Source organism: Silene latifolia, chromosome X (genome assembly GCF_048544455.1).
Source record: "Silene latifolia isolate original U9 population chromosome X, ASM4854445v1, whole genome shotgun sequence".
Classification (NCBI taxonomy): domain Eukaryota; kingdom Viridiplantae; phylum Streptophyta; class Magnoliopsida; order Caryophyllales; family Caryophyllaceae; genus Silene; species Silene latifolia.
The window spans coordinates 151,824,657-151,843,326 of NC_133537.1; the positions used below are offsets into that span (position 1 = coordinate 151,824,657).

The 18,670-nt window shown below is 39.3% G+C and overlaps 1 non-coding gene across 1 annotated transcript; it reads left to right on the forward strand.

The window, feature by feature from the left end:
• The first annotated feature begins 11,774 nt into the window (after positions 1-11,774).
• On the forward strand, positions 11,775-11,881 carry LOC141624434 (small nucleolar RNA R71). Its single transcript, XR_012534241.1, has one exon. It is a non-coding gene; the product is annotated as a small nucleolar RNA R71 (small nucleolar RNA).
• Positions 11,882-18,670: the final 6,789 nt, after the last annotated feature.

Here is an 18,670-nt window from a genome sequence, read left to right on the forward strand (position 1 = left end):
CAACAACCATCTCCTCTCCACCCGGTCTAATACCACTAGGAATGCTAGGAAAGAATACTTCCCTATCCGCCCAACTAGGCAAAGGACAAGACGGATCAAGAAGTCCTTGCCTAGCTAGATGTATGAGGGGCGGATATTGGGCCTTGTAAGCCTCCACTCTATCATTGTAAGTTTGCTTGTGCATTTCCCTCATGAGTAGTGTCAAGTAATCATTTGCCACTTCGACATCCTTCGGTTTGAACTCGTGGTATTCAAATGGGTAAGGTGGGGTGATAATGAAGGAGGAGGGCTCGGCAATTTCGCCCCTTTGTTGTTGAATGATATACTCGGTCTCTTCGGAGAGTGGGAAAAGGTAGTTCGGTCGGTGAACATTCAATCGGCAAATTTTGGAAGGCAAGGTGAAGGATCTAGCTTCATTTGTTAACCACCCATATTTGTCGTCAAGAGTGTCGTGCTTGACCCACTTGAACTTGTGAATCATGGTGTCCATATCAACAAGATGGCCTCCTTTAACCGGCACATAAGTGTTATTTTAGTTGAAATCCCGGTTAAAATGCTTAGCCAAATGGGTAACTAGTCCTCCATTGACAATAAAGGCGGTGCCTTCTTGCCACAATTGACATTAAGCCATCGTTCAACCAAAAGTCTTAGAGCATTGTATGGCTTGGTAAATTCCCTCCCAATGTTCAAGGCCGACTCAAGAAGAATACAATCGAGTTTGGTAAGATGATTTGTGCCATTTCTAGCTATCAAAGTATTCCAAATGACCTTATGTCATACTCTAATGCCCGGATGGTGGACTAAGAGAGCACGACAATCATGAAAGCGTACGAATTTCTTTCCGGAAATTGCCATCCAAAGAGGAGCGGGGTCATACTTGATAGGAGTCTTTGTATATTTCGGCTTATCACTAAGGCCTAATATCTTACCTAATTTGGCATAAGTTATGCGTCTATCAACATTTTCAAGACGAAACTCGATGTTGGTTCGAGTCTCCACCCTTGTGACTTTCAAAGAACTTAAAAATTCCAAGAGGAGGGAGGGGTATGTCAATTCTTTCATTGTAAACAATTTACCCAATCCCATAGACTCAAAGAAGGTTTTGGTTTGTTCAAGAACACCCAAATTTTGACAATGCATCTTCACAAATAAACTTAGTAGGCATGATGGTTTTCTTAGCAAAGAGAATGAATTTCTCCCTATGAGAGTCGGAAGTGAAAGTTACCTCCGGATAATTGGATAATTGTTCAATGACCGGAGTTGTTGATGTTGTAGCTTCCATAGGGGGATCTTGTTGTTGAACCTCCAACCTTGCCTCATGGACTGCCAATGCCTTTGGCAATTGTTTTGCTTGAAGAGCTAGTTGCCTTTTGGAAAGTGTCTTCTTTGGGGGTGCCTTGTTACCTCCTTTAGTTCTTGCCATTCTCCTTTGCTTGATTACACCAATGAAAGGGTAAAATCTTCAATTTTTAGTGATACCCAAATCGATTTAGGATGAATGAATGTTGCTTTGTATCTTAAAAATCGCCTCAAAGGTTGAAGATTTTGGTGTTTGAATCACTTGTTGTTGCAAAAGGAGTGATTAATTTTTGTTGTGAGGAAGTTTGGATTTGATTTGGTTGAATTTGGTTGACGAAATTTGATTTTGTTGATGGAGAGGATGAGGGTTTTTGGGGTTTTTGGGTTTTGGGTAGTGTTTGTAAATTGAAGAAATGAGAATGAATAGGAGAAAAGGGGTTTAAATCAACCGTTATATTTGAAAGTGAAGCGGAGGACGAGCGGACCAGGTGTCGGGACGCTCGGATTCCTCAATGTTTGGCTCAGGAAAAGACGCCACAAGACGAGCGTCTTGCTTCTAAGACGAGCGGATTCTTTGGGGATGGACGAGCGTCTTTCTGGGTGAACGCTCGGATTCCTTTATAGAGAAAATCCCAGATTTTTGCTATTGAAAAGATGACCGTCTTTTGTGAAGGACGACCGTCCAAACTCAGACGAGCGGATTCTTAGCTGAGACGCTCGGATTCTTTTACAGACCAATTTTTTTGTATTCTGCAGCTCTACCAGACGAGCATCTGGTGACTTTGGACGCTCGGGTTCTTCAGGACGAGCGGATTCTCCTTTTGGCTGCTGGATTCCTCCTTGACCACACGGATTCAGGTCCATCCGTGGGTACTTCGTAACCCGTGTCTTTTTCATTCTTCAATTCTCGCGTTCTTCATTGTAGGGGCACTACAAAGGCATGACTAGCCCAGGCAATTGCTATCCCCACACTAAGGTAAAGCACTACACATCAATAAAATCATTAATCCCTCCCTCACTTCTCTCAAAATGATGAATATCTTAATCAAGGCACAAAAATATAAACCCAAAAATGACAAAAATGCAATGTAATAATTGAAATACAAGTTAGGGTGTTAGAATATTTACAAATGGTGGTTTAGGGAGGACTCCACCAAACTCTCATCCAATGTGAGATGTCAAGAGGGAATGTTCAAGGTGTTGCTGATGTTACTCGACACCTTGAAGAAGTAGTCGAAAGCTTGCTCATTATCATGATAAAGGTCCTCCACAAATTTTTGCACTTGTTGTTCTCCATGATGGTCTTGGTTCATATCATTACCAATATAGGTATTGAATATCCCTTCGAACTCATCATCCCAAAGACCGCACACTTCGTCTACTTGATCATTAAAAATTTCTTGAGTTGATAGAGACAACTTTCCTTCTTTCTTGTCTTGGCAAATGAGGCCATCTTCTTCACTTGTCATGGGTGAGCTTTTCAAGCTCTCATTATTGCTATTTCCTTGCTCTTTTGATGGAGCATCATCCACTTTCTTTTTCCATTGAAATTCCAACTTCTTCCTATCATCCTTCCGGCTATAGTGATCAACCATAAAACATGGCTCATGCAATCGGGGACCTCTCGTGGTCTTGTCAAGATTGAAAGTGATGGTTTCATCTCCCACTTCAAGGGTGAGCTCTCCATGCTTCACATCAATCACCGCTCCCGTGGTGTGCAAGAAAGGTCTTCCTAAGATAATAGGAATGTTGGAGTCTTCTTCCATGTCAACAATAACGAAATCCACCGGGATGAAGAATTTTCCAATTCTCACGGAAACATCTTCCCATACCCCTAAAGGTGTCTTTGTTGATCTATCCGCCATTTGAAGCATGATGTTGGTACATTTGATTTCTCCCATTCCTAGCCTCTTGCTAACCGAATATGTCATGACACTAACACTTGCCCCAAGGTCACATAGAGCTTTGTTGATTGTAGTGTCACCAATGGTGCATGGAATGGAGACACTTCCCGGATCCTTGAGTTTTGGAGGTGAACGCCCTTGAAGGATGTGATGTGACTCATAATTGCGCATATTTAGTCCCCTAATTGAGCTTATTTTGCATACTATTATAACATTCCATAGCCATTTTACCCGTCAAATGCTTTCTATTTTGCTTTCCTAGTGCATTTCGTATGTTTTGTAGGAAAGAAGGTAATTAGGCGTAAATTCCCGTCTCCCGTGCATATTTAGAAGCTTTTTGACAATATTGGATGAACTAGTATGAAGAGGAGGCAAGAATGATGACCAAGGATGTAGGAATAAAGATTATATAGAAGGATCATAGGGTAAAAAGCAAGGATGACGAGAAGGAAGTCAATGCAAGAAGAAATTACTTGGAACCAAACCGAGAGTTATTCCTTTGGCTCTAAAAGTATTCTAGATTAAACGGCGTCGAAAAATCAAGCGGTCTAGGCTTTTGAATCACTCCAATACGAGTCCGGATGAGGAAATGACGTCCGTTTTACAATCCGAGTTCAAGTAAGACATGATAAAGCTCAACCCGCTCGGGACAAATTCAACCCGCTCGGGTTGAAGCTCAGGATGCTCGTTTTCAGCTTGGGACGAGCGTATTGCTGGACAGGAAGTTTTTCCTTGCTACGTGAACCATGATCCGCGCATATTTCTTGAAAGACTAGCAAAAAGGAGACTCGCATCTTTTTTCGAGAGGAGCATTTCCCTACTTGCTTAACATAATGATGCACCACTATATATACCCCATTTGTAATAATCAAACCATGAAGTTTTCATTAGATTAAATTAATCCTTCTTTAGATTAGGTTAAGCTTTCATTAGGAGTAGATTAGAATAGATTACTCTTTAATCTTTCCCCAAAATTACACATTAATCTTTCCTTAATTATTGTTCAAGTTTATTATTGAGTAATTATTGGGTAATTAGAAGATCATTTGGGTTTATTGGGAGATTGACAACCTTCCATCAATCATCAAGTACTTCTATTATTCTTTGAATTATTATTTTCGAATCCCCATAGGTATAATTCTCTTAATCCTTGTTTTAATTATTGTTAATCTTTCTTACTTGTTCATCATGTTTTGCCTTGTTAATATGATTGACAACCTTGTTAGCATGTTAAATTTGATAATGAGTGAGTAGTCTCATAACTAGCATTAATGGGTAATTAGGGAAACCAACATGAGGATTGATTCATGCTTAATCCAATATGTTCACATAATTAATTTGCTTGCTTGTTGTGATGTCAACCTATGCACAAGTTATGTTTGATGAAATGTTAAGCCTATGAATCCTTGCATTTATAACCATCTCTTGTCTATTCAACTTGACTTGTAAGATATAAACCAACTCGTATCTAGTTAGACCATGCATAGAAGTGATTAGAGGGAAATTAAGTCGACTTGTAGGTGGTGTACAATCTAATCGATTCGGCTCCGGGACCCAACTCTTCCTAAGAACCGTAAGACATACACCAACTTGGTTCCTCTACAACAATAATTGCTTGCTTATAATTGAGAACATGTTTGTATGATCAACTCCCATGAATCCCCCATGAACCCATGATATCCTAGCATTTTTAGTCATTTGTTTACATCTTTCCTTTTTTGCTTGTTTATTGCTTTTATTAGATTAGAGTCATCAACCCATTATAATTGTGACAACCCCAAGCACAACCATAATTAGATTGAATAATTTGAGTAACCACCGTCCCATGGATCGACCTCGACTTACCACTAACTGGTTGTTTGTTGAGAATTATAAATGTGTTTGATTGAGAGCCCCGACGACAACTCTCATCAAAATGGCGCCGTTGCCGGGGACGGTGTTGTTTATTTTAGTTGTTCTTTTGTCTAGTTTTAATTGTGCTTCTTCTTGAGGAATCTTGGTTCCTTGGGAATTTTATTTTGTACTTGTTCTATTTCATATGATTATCATGTCTACATTCATTTTTTGGCAATATGAAAATGAGTCATTTGATAAATATGTTGCAAGATTTGAAGATTATATGACTCATGCTTGGAATCATGGTTTTACTCTTTCAAATTATGAAGCATGTTGTGTTGTTTATAATGGCATGAGCCTTGAAACCCGCAACTTGGCATTTCACTTGAGTGGTGGTAGGATATGTGAGATGAGTTGTGAGGAATTTTGGGAATTTGTTAAGTTCATGACCATTCATTGTCTCAAGCAAACTATACATGACATCTTTGAAAGTGTCAAGGAAGGTATGGAAGCGATAAAAGCCACTTTTCAAAACTTCATTGAGGAAAACTATGATGAAAATGAGAATTGTGAGGATGAGAAACCTTCCTATAACCTTGAATCAACCTACTATGCCCACAAAATTACCCCACCTTGGGAAGATGGAGTGCTAGATGAGGAGAGTGATGATGAGGAGGAGTACATTCTTGATTGTGAAACTAATGCTTGGATGACGTCATCCTACTCTTCTTGTGTTTCAATGAAATCAACCTACATGGGATTTGATGTTAATGGGCAAAGTGAGAATGATATGGATATGAGCTTGAGTGAAAACTCACCTATTGAGGATGACATATTTGAGGGAGACAATTGTGTTGAACTTGGTGAGCCTTGTTACGACACCCCCCTTTGATAATGGACCTTGTTGGGATGAGGAATATGATGAGGACATTTGGGAACCCCAAATAGACACCCTTGAAATCACCTTAAATGATAATGAGAGTACTTGCACTACATGTGGTGATTTTGACTATTTGGAGGATGAGTTGAGTGAATTGCCAACCAAATACCCATTTAATGTTCCTACCATCCATCATTTCTCTTATAATTTTTGTCATAATGTTCTTGACATGCTTGTTCGGTCTCTTACTTGGGCATTATTTCATTGCATAATCTTGTGTTGTTATCCATGCCTATTTATTTCTCACTCCCAAGAATTTGACCGACTTCTACATGCTTTGAGTGCTAGTGATAATCTTCCATGAAATTGTTTATTGATAATCTTTGGTTTGATGGAGTTCCTTAATAACCATTAATTTGTATATATATGCATTTAGTGTAAATTTGCATTCATTCATTTGATAAATTGCATGAGAGATGAAAGGGAGGGATCTCATATTTTGATTAAGCTTTTTGAAGGAAATTGATGAAATTGGGAAGGTAGCAAATGTAAAGAAATGAAGAAAATAGAGAATTTGGGCTTATGAGTAACTTTGTTATCATAAGAAAGGTGTAGGGTCGAAATTTCTCAAAATATGCGCATCCTGAGACAAATCAGAGCGGGTTGAAGAACAAGAAAAGAAGCAAAAGTTCTCTGACCAAGAATCCGCGTAGATTTTGAGAAAAATGCTCATCTTCACTGCCAACCCGAGCAGGTTCATTTCATCTGGAGCGGGTTCACTGTCAACCCGAGCGTGTCAATTCTAACCCGAGCGGGTTCAGGCTAAAATTCTTCTTTTTCTCTCATTTGGCTCGTGTCATGGCTATATATGCTTCCTATCTACCATCTTCATCTCCTACAATGTTTGTAAGAACCCTTTCCTTTCCCCTATCTCTGATGTATAGTTTACATTGTATTATATCTCACATGATTCATGTAGATAATTGCATATAGATTAGAATTCATGCATAGTCACTAATGGCCAAACCTATTCATTTCTACACTAGAAATAGTGTTTAAATCGGTTTGGGGAGGTTTGATCATAGGTGACCATAGTTTACTAGAAATCATGCATCATATAGTATAGTTTAGATTGCATTCATTTGTTATATATATCATATAGAATTGCATTTAGTTAGAGCATGCATTCATTCATATCATATCATTGCATTTGTACTTTATTTCATAAAAATCAAAAAATTCAAAAACATGTATTTCCTTTTTATTCCTACTCCTGCATGTACATTGAGGACAATGTCCAAAATAAAGTGGGGGATGGGAATTTATATTCCAAAATACATAAAAATTGAAAAAATTCGAAAAATCCCAAAAATATGTTCTTTAATTTCATAAAATCAAAAACCATAAAAATTTGAAAAATTGAAAAATCCAAAAACATGTTCATTTCCTTTGTAGTGTAGTCTTGTATATATATTGTTTTGTATATATTGTGTTTGTTCATCCTTATTCACATTGATTAACTACGCCACATCCGAGACATGAGGATATTGAAGACCTCATGGTATGATCTTTCAAATCTCCTTTTTCCTCTCTATGTTAATGACTATGTGGCTTTATTTTGATTGATGCGGTAAAAACAATGTTAATTTAGGATTGCATTTAGATTATTTGGCATATTAGTTGGTAGAAACATATGCATTAGGATGTATAAATGTTAGTTGCATCATGGCATGTAGTTTGGATGTTACAAAAATATTGTGAAACCGTCTATTTGAGAAACTTGACAAGTGTATATAAGCCCTAGTAGATGCTTTTTCTTCTTAAGACTTTGCTTGTTAGAATACTTGTAAAACACCCTAGGATATTTCATGCTAGTATCCATTGACCCATGGATTAAGTCCTAGTCAAGAGTACCTTGTGGTGTGATAACTCCTTCGCTACCGTTTATTTCAAGGTGACCCTTGAAACCATGCAACCATCATCCATGTTCTACCACAAATTTGTCATCAAAAAGGGAATGGGCACAAAAATTGTTCAAAAATATTGAGTTCAAGAAATGAAATGAAAAGTCAAAAAGTTTGCAAACGCATCAAAAGAAAAAAAAAGGAGTAACAAAAATGAAAAAACTCTTATGCTTCAAATATAAGGCACCCTCGTTACTAATTGGGGTGACTTTGAAAATGTTCAAAACAAAATGCAAAAGTTGAAAGTTGTCAAGTATTGAAATACCAAAAATCAAAAATAAATGCCAAAAAGAAAGTGTTCTCAAATGTCAAATGCCACAAATTGGGGGGAAAAACAACAACAAAATCAAACTCCCATATGTGACTCAAATACATCATGATCCCTTTTTCCATCGTATCCACGTTTGTGCATGGTAGAGAGGGGACGACCCTTCTTCTTGTCTAGGCAAGAAGGGGAATTCCGCGATCCTCCAGTGTTTCTAACACCATAGGGAGTCTATTCTTGACAAAAGCATTTAACGATTGAGGACAAAGGTACCCTAGCTTGACACAACTTGGAGGTGATTTATTGATATCCTTCTAAGCTTAGTAGTTTGAATAAACCATATCTATAAAGGAGTGTGTACCCTTGATTTTCTTCCCCTTTAGATAATTTCCGCCACTTAGATGAGGAAAGTGGCTATTCTTTTGTAGATGCATCCATTACTTGATTCTATGTGCTTTAATGCTTGGATGTGTCGCCATCAGCTATATTAGTAGGTTAGTTTAAATAAGGGTCCTAGTTTTTGTCACCTCTTTACTCGGGACGAGTAAAGGTTCGGTTTGGGGATATTTGATGTGACTCATAAATTGCGCATATTTAGACCCCTAATTGAGCCTATTTTGCATACTATTATAACATTCCATAGCCATTTTACCCGTCAAATGCTTTCTATTTTGCTTTCCTACTGCATTTCGTATGTTTTGTAGGAAAGAAGGTAATTAGGTGGAAATTCCCGTCTCCCGTGCATATTTAGAAGCTTTTTGACGATATTGGCTGAACTAGTATGAAGAGGAGGCAAGAATGATGACCAAGGATGTAGGAATAAAGAGTATATAGAAGGATTATAGGGTAAAAAGCAAGGATGACGAGAAGGAAGTCAATGCAAGAAGAAATTATTCGGAACCAAAATAAGAGTTGTTCCTTTGGCTCTGAAAGTATGCTAGATGAAACGGCGTCGAAAAATCAAGCGGTCTAGGCTTTTGAATCACTCCAATAGGAGTCCGGATGAGGAAATGACGTCCGTTTTATAATCCGAGTTCAAGTAAGGCATGATACAGCTCAACCCGCTCGGGACTAATTCAACCCGCTCGGGTTGAAGCTCAGGATGCTCGTTTTCAGCTCGGGATGAGCGTATTGCTGGACAAGAAGTTTTTCCTTGCTACATGAACCATGATCCGCGCATATTTCTCGAAACACTAGAAAAAATGAGACTCGCATCTTTTTTCGAGAGGAGCATATCCCTACTCAAACTTAGCAATGTTATTTACAAAAATACCCTTGCTTAACCTAATGATGCACCACTATATATACCGCTTTGTAATATTCAAACCATGAAGTTTTCATTAGATTAAATCAATCCTTCTTTAGATTAGGTTAAGCTTTCATTAGGAGTAGATTAGAATAGATTACTCTTTAATCTTTCCCCAAAATTACACATTAATCTTTCCTTATTTATTGTTCAAGTTTATTATTGAGTAATTATTGGGTAATTAGATGATCATTTGGGTTTATTGGGAGATTGACAACCTTCCATCAATCATCAAGTACTTCTATTATTCTTTGCATTATTATTTTGGAATCTCCATAGGTATAATTCTCTTAATCCTTGTTTTAATTATTGTTAATCTTTCTTACTTGTTCATCATGTTTTGCCTTGTTAATATGATTGACAACCTTGTTAGCATGTTACTTGATAATGAGTGAGTAGTCTCTTAGTAAGCATTAATGGGTAATTAGGAAAACCAACATGAGGATTGATTCATGCTTAATCTAATATGTTCACATAATTAATTTGCTTGCTTGTTGTGATGTCAACCTATGCACATGTTATGTTTGATGAAATGCTAAGCCTATGAATCCTTGCATTTATAACCATCTCTTATCTATTCAACTTGACTTGTAAGATATAAACCAACTCGAGTCTAGTTAGACCATGCATAGAAGTGATTAGGAGGAAAGTAAGTCGACTTGTAGGTGTTGTACAATCTAATCAATTCGGCTCTGGGACCCAACTCTTCCTAAGAACCGTAAGACATACACCAACTCGGTTCCTCAACAACACTAATTGCTTGCTTATAATTGAGAACCTGTTTGTATGATCAACTCCCATGAATCCCCTATGAACCCATGATATCCTAGCATTTTCAGTCATTTGTTTACATCTTTCCTTTTGTTGCTTGTTTATTGCTTTTATTAGATTAGAATTATCAACCCATTATAATTGTGACAACTACCTCAAGCACAACCATAATTAGATTGAATAAATTTAGTAACCACCGTCCCATGGATCGACCTCGACTTACCACTAACTGGTTGTTTTTTGAGAATTATAAATGTGTTTGATTGAGAGCCCCAACGACACTCTCATCGGGATGGTACTACTCACCTTAGTGAAGGCAATAGTCTCAAGCTTCCGGATTGATTTCTTCTTTGTAAGGATGTCCTTCATGTACTTTGCATAGGCCGGAACGTGATTGATCAATTCCGTGAAAGGAATCGAGACATCTAAATTCTTCACAATTTCCATGAATTTTCAAGGTTGGTCATCAAACTTAGGCTTAGCTTGACGACTCGGGAATGGAAGTCTAATCATAATGGGCTCCTTCTCTTTTGCCTTTTCTTCACTTTTCTTTGAAACTTCTTGATTGGTGGGTTCTTCTTCCCTAGAGTTTTGCACAACTCTTTCCTTGTCACTAGCTTCCACAATTTCATCCTCAACTTGCTTCTTTGGTCCTTCATATCTCGTACCACTCCTCAAGTGAATGGCACTAACCCTAACCGTTTCATATCTTGGGGGATTACTTTGAGGTGGTAATTGCCCCTTTTGTCTTTGAGAGTTTGAAGATGCTAGTTGGGTCATTTGAGTTTCCATTATTTTTGTGTCGGCTAGGATGTTGTTGATGGTGATGTCTTTTGCTTGGCTGTCTTTTTGCATTTGAGTGAAAAATTCTTGTTGATTTTTTTGCATTTGGAGGACCGTTTTTTGAACATCAAAACCTTGGTCATTTTGTTGATTGTATGGAGTTTGATTTTGATAACTTTGGTTTTGGTTGTAAAAGGGTCTTTGATTTTGTTTTCTCATGGGAGGTGGGGTGTATGTTGGTTGAGGGTTTTGAATATTTTGGCTTTTGTATGAGAGATTTGGGTGGAATTTGGTGTTTTCATTGTAATAGTTGGAATAAGGAGTACCACTTTTGTATGCTTGAAAAGCATTCACTTGCTCATTTGTTCCCCTACATTCACTTTGGTCATGTCCCAAAGTTCCACAATTCTCACATATCCCACTTGGGATTGATGAAGATGCCACCATGACATTAACATGATGCTTTGGTGATTTTGAGGATTCTTCAAGCTTAGCCATAGCCTTCTCAAACTTCAAGTTGATGGTATCAATATGAGCACTAAGTTGAGCACCCAATTGAGTAATAGAGTCCACTTCATGCTTTCCTCCTCTAGTAGCCTTGCGAAGTCTACTATATTGTGAATTATGGACCGCCATTTGCTCAATCTTGTTCCAAGTTTGATTATCGTCAACTTCGATGAACATGCCATTTGATCCCATGTTGAGAATGTTTCTTGAGTCTTCATAAAGACCATTCCAAAATTGTTGTACCAAGAACCACTCGCTAAGTCAATGATGAGGACATTAGCGACAAATTCCTTTGAATCGCTCCCAAGCTTCATACAAAGATTCTTCAACCCTTTGCTTAAAACTCGTAATTTGAGCTCTTAGCATGTTAGTATTTTCCAGAGGGTAGAATTTTTTGTAGAAAGCTAGAGCCAACTTCTTCCAAGAGTCAATTCCAAGAGTAGCCTTATCAAGGCTTTTCAACTATTGTTTCGCGGTGCCAATTAGAGAAAAAGGAAATAAGACCCATCGAATTTGGTCTTAAGTCACTCCGGTTTGTGAAATCGCATCACAATAGTCACAAAAAGTTTCCATGTGGGAATGAGGGTCTACACTCGGCATCCCCCCAAATTGGCTTCTTTCGACTAATTGGATAAATGCGGATTTTGCAATAAAATTTCCGGTTAAGTGTTGTGGTGTGGGACTACCATTGGGTAGGTTCTCCTCAGTTGGTACGGAATGTGATGAAAACTTAGGCATTGTGGGTTGATTGTGTAATTGATTTTGTGTTGGGTTCTTCTCACCTTCTCTTGCAAAAGGGTTGATGAACTCAATAGTGTTTGGTTGAATACAACCTCACCAATACCTCTCAAATTATTTATAGCAAGTCTTCTATTGGTTGTCAAAGTCCTTTCAATTTCGTGATCAATGGGTAACAAGTTACCTTGTGATCTTCTAGACATGCAAAATATCAAACAACTTGAAAAAAATTAGAACAAACCTTGAGGAGTTTTACTCCCCCAAGGCAAAGAAAGACACAACTAATAACAATCAAAGAAAATCAAATCAAGTTAACACCGTCCCCGGCGACGACACCATTTTTGGTCGGTCCGCTTTGAGCTTAGATTTCGGTTACTTGTCTCTAGGAGCACCTAGACCAAAACAATATTTATAACTTCACAAACAACTCTACTACAAGTAAAGAGGCAAGTAAAGGTCAGATCCCAAGGGACGGGTATTGATGTAGGATTTTCGATTGCAAGTAGTGGTGTCTAGGGGTGTCACAATCTCGGTTGAGATAAGAAGATCACGAAACTAAATAACAATAAAAGTAAACAAGCAAGATGACTAAAATGAGATGTAAACAATTGATTAAAAGCACTAGGGTGTCATGGGTTCATAGGGGATTCTGTAGGGTAATATCCGTATAAAACCCTTAAAATTTAGGACTATAACGCAAATTTTAACATGTGATTATTGTGATAAACGAAAAATACAAGAGAAACGATAAAGGTATAAGAATCAACCTCGGGTCCTTTGTGAATGCGGCCTAAGAACAGAAATCAAAATAGATTTCCTCCTAATCGTTACACCCAAGACCGTCTGAGACTATGCCCCTTGTGCTAGAAAGTACTCTCTAATTGCCTTGCAATATTGAGAGAGTTTTTGTGAGGTTTTCGATGTGAGATCTAGGTTTCAGAGAGAATGCCTCCAAAAACCTAATTTTTGTGCAAATGAATATGCTTAGGTCAAAAGGAGAGAAAGCTCTCCTTTTGTTTGTTTCGGCCAAAACCGTGAGCTTCATGGGGAAGTGGGCTTTCACTTCCTCCTTATTTTAACTCGTGGTCCGACTCGAAAATGCTAAAATGTATATGACGGGATTTTATTATAAATCGTCATCGGTTATCGGTTATTAAAATATCGACTAGTAACATGGATTAGTCGACATATTAATACTTGTCCGACAAAGACAATATTGTATAATTAATTCAATATACATCAATTAAATATAATCGTTTATATTCAATTTACGAATTAACCGCTTAATTCGTCTTAGCCATTATTATTTAATTCGTATTAAATAATTATCTCAACATCGCGTTTGACTAATTATTAGTCAATAACCCGACTAATCGCTTAGTCATATTAGGCATCAACATAATTGTATTTTCATACTTTTTGTCACATCTCTCAAACGTATCCTATAGGTGTGACTTTTAGGGACCAGTTGATCACTGCCATCTGTATGACAATAACGTCAAACTTATCTAGCAAGCCAACCGTTATTGATAAACGTGGACCAACTGATAATAATACAAAAGTATACCCTTTTATCCTTTTAGAGATTTAAATGTTATTGCACTAACTGTAGAGGACACCAGCCCCAACAAGCTCCCACTTGTTCGTACAAGTGTATGTGCAATAACGTTATCCGCACTAACTGGAGGACACGGCTCCAACAAACTCCCACTTGTCCGTACAAGTGTATGTGCGATAACCGATTCTCATATTCATTTAAAATTTCTCCCACTCAATGTAAAACAATTTGCAGATCCGGATCCGCAAAGGTCCTATTTTACAATCGATCTGTATAAAGAGTGGTTTCCCCGACTAGAGAGTAACTCAACTGATAAAACGAATTCGTATTCGAGCATGGCCATGCATTTCAGTTACAGCTCCTCGAGTGGCCATGAGAAATATCGAGTACCTGATAAAGGCTGAATATTTCCTTCAACTTGACTCCTGCCGATCTAAGCACTTTCATGAAATGACCCAGAAAAAATCTAATTGGCCCCCTGTTACGGATGACCGTGAGAAAGAAACCAAAGTCACCCAAAATCTGCCTTAGTCTCAAGAGACAGTCGATAGTCAAAAGAATCGACTCTTAGGATCACCATGGAGGTCCTATCCACGACCTGGCACCGAATGTTATAAAACATTTAGGACTCCATGTCGATGTCACAATTGCGTCCTACGAGATATCCGTATAACTCGCCTCTGTGATTGGTCAGTCAACCTTTTGACTTATGGCTCGTTGAACCCAACATCAACCAACGTCACAAAATAATTGCCAGAGTTATCAGCTCACGTGGACAATTAAGGACCAAAAATATAATGTTTGTTCAGTTCACTTTGTGGTGTTCAAAATTGTCGTACAAATCCACATGAAAAACAAAATATATAAATATCAAAACGATGATGTCGTATAGAGTACAAAAGAGAATGAATCTAATCCATAAAAGAGTACTACAACTCAGGAACACGTTTAATTCCCATGGAATTAACATGCCCTTCATGCTTATCTTGTCGTAGTGGTTTAGTGAGAGGATCTGCTATATTATCATCTGTAGCAATCTTTTCTATCACTACCTCCTTTTGCTCCACGTAATCTCGGATTAGATGAGCTTTCCGTTGTACATGTCTAGACTTGTTGCTAGACTTAGGCTCCTTAGCTTGGAAGATGGCACCTCTATTGTCGCAATAGATGGTGATCGGGTCATTCGAACTAGGCACTACAGATAGTCCTTGTAAGAATTGACGCATCCATATCGCTTCCTTTGCAGCTTCAGACGCGGCATAGTACTCGGACTCAGTCGTAGAATCTGCTGTAACACTTTGTTTGGAACTATTCCAGCTGACTGTAGCGCCATTAAGAGTAAAAACGAATCCAGGCTGAGATTTCGAGTCATCTCGATCCGTTTGGAAGCTAGCATCTGCGTAACCGGTTGCGCATAGCTTTTGATTGCCTCCATAAGTCAATGCCCAATCTTTAGTCCTCCGTATGTACTTAAGAATGTTCTTGACAGCCATCCAATGTGATTCACCTGGATGCTGTTGGAATCGACTTGTCATACTCAATGCATATGCTACGTTCGGACGTGTGCATATCATGGCATACATGATTGATCCTATAGCCGAGGCATAAGGAATCCGTGTCATGCGCTCTTTCTCTTCCGGTGTCTCTGGTGCCTGAGACTTGCTCAAATGCACCCCTGGAGCCATAGGAAGAAACCCCTTTTTGGAGTTAGTCATGCTGAATCTCTCTAGTATCTTGTCTATATAAGACTCCTGACTGAGAGATAACATCCGACGTGATTATCTCGATAGATGCGGATGCCCAAAATTCTTTGTGCCTCACCCAGATCTTTCATCTGGAAATGGTTCTTCAACCATACTTTTACCGAAGTTAAAAGAGGTATGTCATTCCCAATCAGAAGTATGTCATCGACATACAATATTAGGAAGACAATTTTGCTCCCACTCGACTTGATATATAGACATGGTTCCTCGACCGATCGAGTAAATCCATTTTCTTTTATCACTTGGTCAAAACGATGATTCCAACTCCTAGAAGCTTGCTTAAGTCCATAAATGGAACGCTTAAGCTTGCACACTTTCTTAGGATGTTCAGGATCGATGAAACCTTCGGGTTGTACCATGTACAACTCTTCCTCCAAATAACCGTTTAAGAAGGCAGTTTTCACATCCATCTGCCAAATTTCATAGTCATGAAAAGCGGCAATCGCTAAGATAATCCGAATGGAACGCAACATGACTACGGGTGCAAAAATTTCATCGTAGTGCAAACCTGGCACTTGGGTGAAACCTTTAGCAACTAGTCGTGCTTTATAGATATCTTGTTGACCTTCCACAGAATGCTTTATCTTGTAAAGCCATTTGCATTGAAGGGGACGAACCTTAGCAGGCAAGTCAACAAGATCCCATACGTTGTTCTCATACATGGAGTCCATCTCGGATTGCATGGCTTCAAGCCATAGCTTTGAGTCGGAACTAGTCATGGCACCTTTATAGGTTGCAGGTTCACTACTCGTTAAGAGCAGAATGTCATCTATGTCATGTTCCTCGACGATACCAATGTATCGTCCAGGAGGAATAGAGACTCTTCCCGACCTCCTAGGTTCCTCGGGAATACTAACGCTAGGGATTGAAGGAACTGGTTCCTCCAATGGTTGCTCGGTATTTGATTCTGGAATCTCCGATGTACTCGAAGGTTCTATTACTCTTCGCATTCTCGAGAAATTCCTTCTCTAAGAATGTCGCACTAGCCGCAACAAATACACGTTGTTCGGTTAGCGAATAGAAGTAATGACCAAGTGTTCCTTTAGGATAACCTATAAAGTATGTCTTGACCAATCGCGGGCCGAGCTTATCCTCGTGTCTCCACTTGACATAAGCCTCGCAGCCCCAAACCCGTATAAAGGACAAGTTAGGGACCGTTCCCTTCCATAGTTCATATGGAGTCTTGTCAACAGCTTTAGACGGACTTCGGTTAAGTATTAGAGCGGTGATGAAGAGCATAACCCCACAATGAGTCGAGGCAACATGGTGTGACTCATCATGGATCGAACCATATCAAGTAGTGTTCGATTTCTCCGTTCGGACACACCATTCAACCGAGGTGTTCCGGTGGAGTTAAGCGTAAGGCAATCCCACGAGTCCTTAAGGTGTTGATCAAACTCGTGAGAAAGATACTCGCCACCACGGTCCGATCGCAGTGTTTTAATCTTTCTACCCAGTAGGTTCTGTACCCGATTCTGGTATTCTATGAATTTCTCAAAGGATTCACTTTTGTGCTTCATTAAGTAGACATAGCCATATCTGCTTAAATCGTCCGTGAAAGTGATGAAGTACCTATAGCCTTCTCGTGCGGTGATTGACATAGGTCCACACACATCCGTATGTATGAGTCCTAATAGGTCGCAGCCGCGCATTCCAACACCTTTGAAGGAAATTCGAGTCATCTTACCAATGAGACATGATTCACACGTGCCAAATGATTGAAAATCAAAGGCCGAGATAGCTCCATTCTTTATGAGTTGTTTTACGCGTTTCTCATTAATGTGTCCCATACGGCAGTGCCATAGATAAGTTTGATCTTTGTCACCAACCTTTAACCTTTTATTCATTACGTGCAATATTTCGGTGGTCTGATCTAAAACATAAATTCCATTCATGGAGACTGCCTTGCCATAAATCATATCGTGTAATGAGAAAATGCAACTATTATTCTCTATTACAAATGAAAAACCAAGTTTGTCAAGTGCAGAAACTGAATAATGTTTTTGGATAGACTGGGTACATAATAGCAGTTATATAAAAATAACTCAAATCCGCTAGGAAGCTGGATCACATATGTTCCCCTTGAGACGGCAGCCACTCGTGCTCCATTCCCAACACGCAGGTCCACCTCACCCTTTACGAGGGGTTCGATGTTTCGGAGCCCCTGCACATGATTACACAGATGAGAACCACAACCAGTATCTAGTACCCAAGTTCCGTAACTTGCGTGGTTAATCTCAATCATATGAATAAAAGTAGAAGTAGTAGAAGACATACCAACAGGAGTAACGCGACCTGCTTTTATGTCCTCATGGTATACAGGACATGTACGCCTCCAATGCCCAGTCTTGTGGCAATGGTGGCATTCCATGTTACCAGTCTTGCTCTTTGTCGCGCCTGATGAGGTGCTCGACTCACCAGGCCCACTCTTACCTGATCCCGACTTCTTAAACTTCGGTTTGCCTACCGCTAGGTCTGCCTGAGCTTTGCCCTTACCCTTGCCCTTGTTTGACACAACGAGAACATCCTGTTTCAAGCTCCCACTAAACTTCATATCCTTCTCGGTCTGTACGAGTAGGGAGTGTAGTTCATGAGGACTTTTCTTCAAATCATTCGTATAGTAATTCGCTCTAAAGAGCGCAAAACCATCGTGGAGTGAATGAAGCATGCGGTCAATCACGATGTTCTCGCTGATTTTACAATCAAGTGCCTCAAGTTTCTCGACATTCTCAATCATGCTGAGAATGTGTGGGCTAACGGTTGGCCCTTTCTCGGAGTTTCGCATCAAAGAAGCGAGTGGTATGCTCATAGGTCACGATTCTCGGTGCTTTCGAGAATTCCTTAGTGAGCGTGGTGAAAATCTTGTTTGCACCTTGGGCTATGAAGCGTTTCTGCAAATTGGATTCCATTGCAAAAATGAGTACGTTTTTAATCGCACCCGCTTCCATGACGAAATCGTTATACTTGGCGATCTCGTTAGCTCCACCGTGGGGCCGGGTTTGACGGGATGGGCTCTGTCGGATATTTTAGCTTCCGTCGGCGGCGGCAAGCATTCCGTAATGCCGCCTCCCGTCCGCGAAGTTTGATCCATCATTC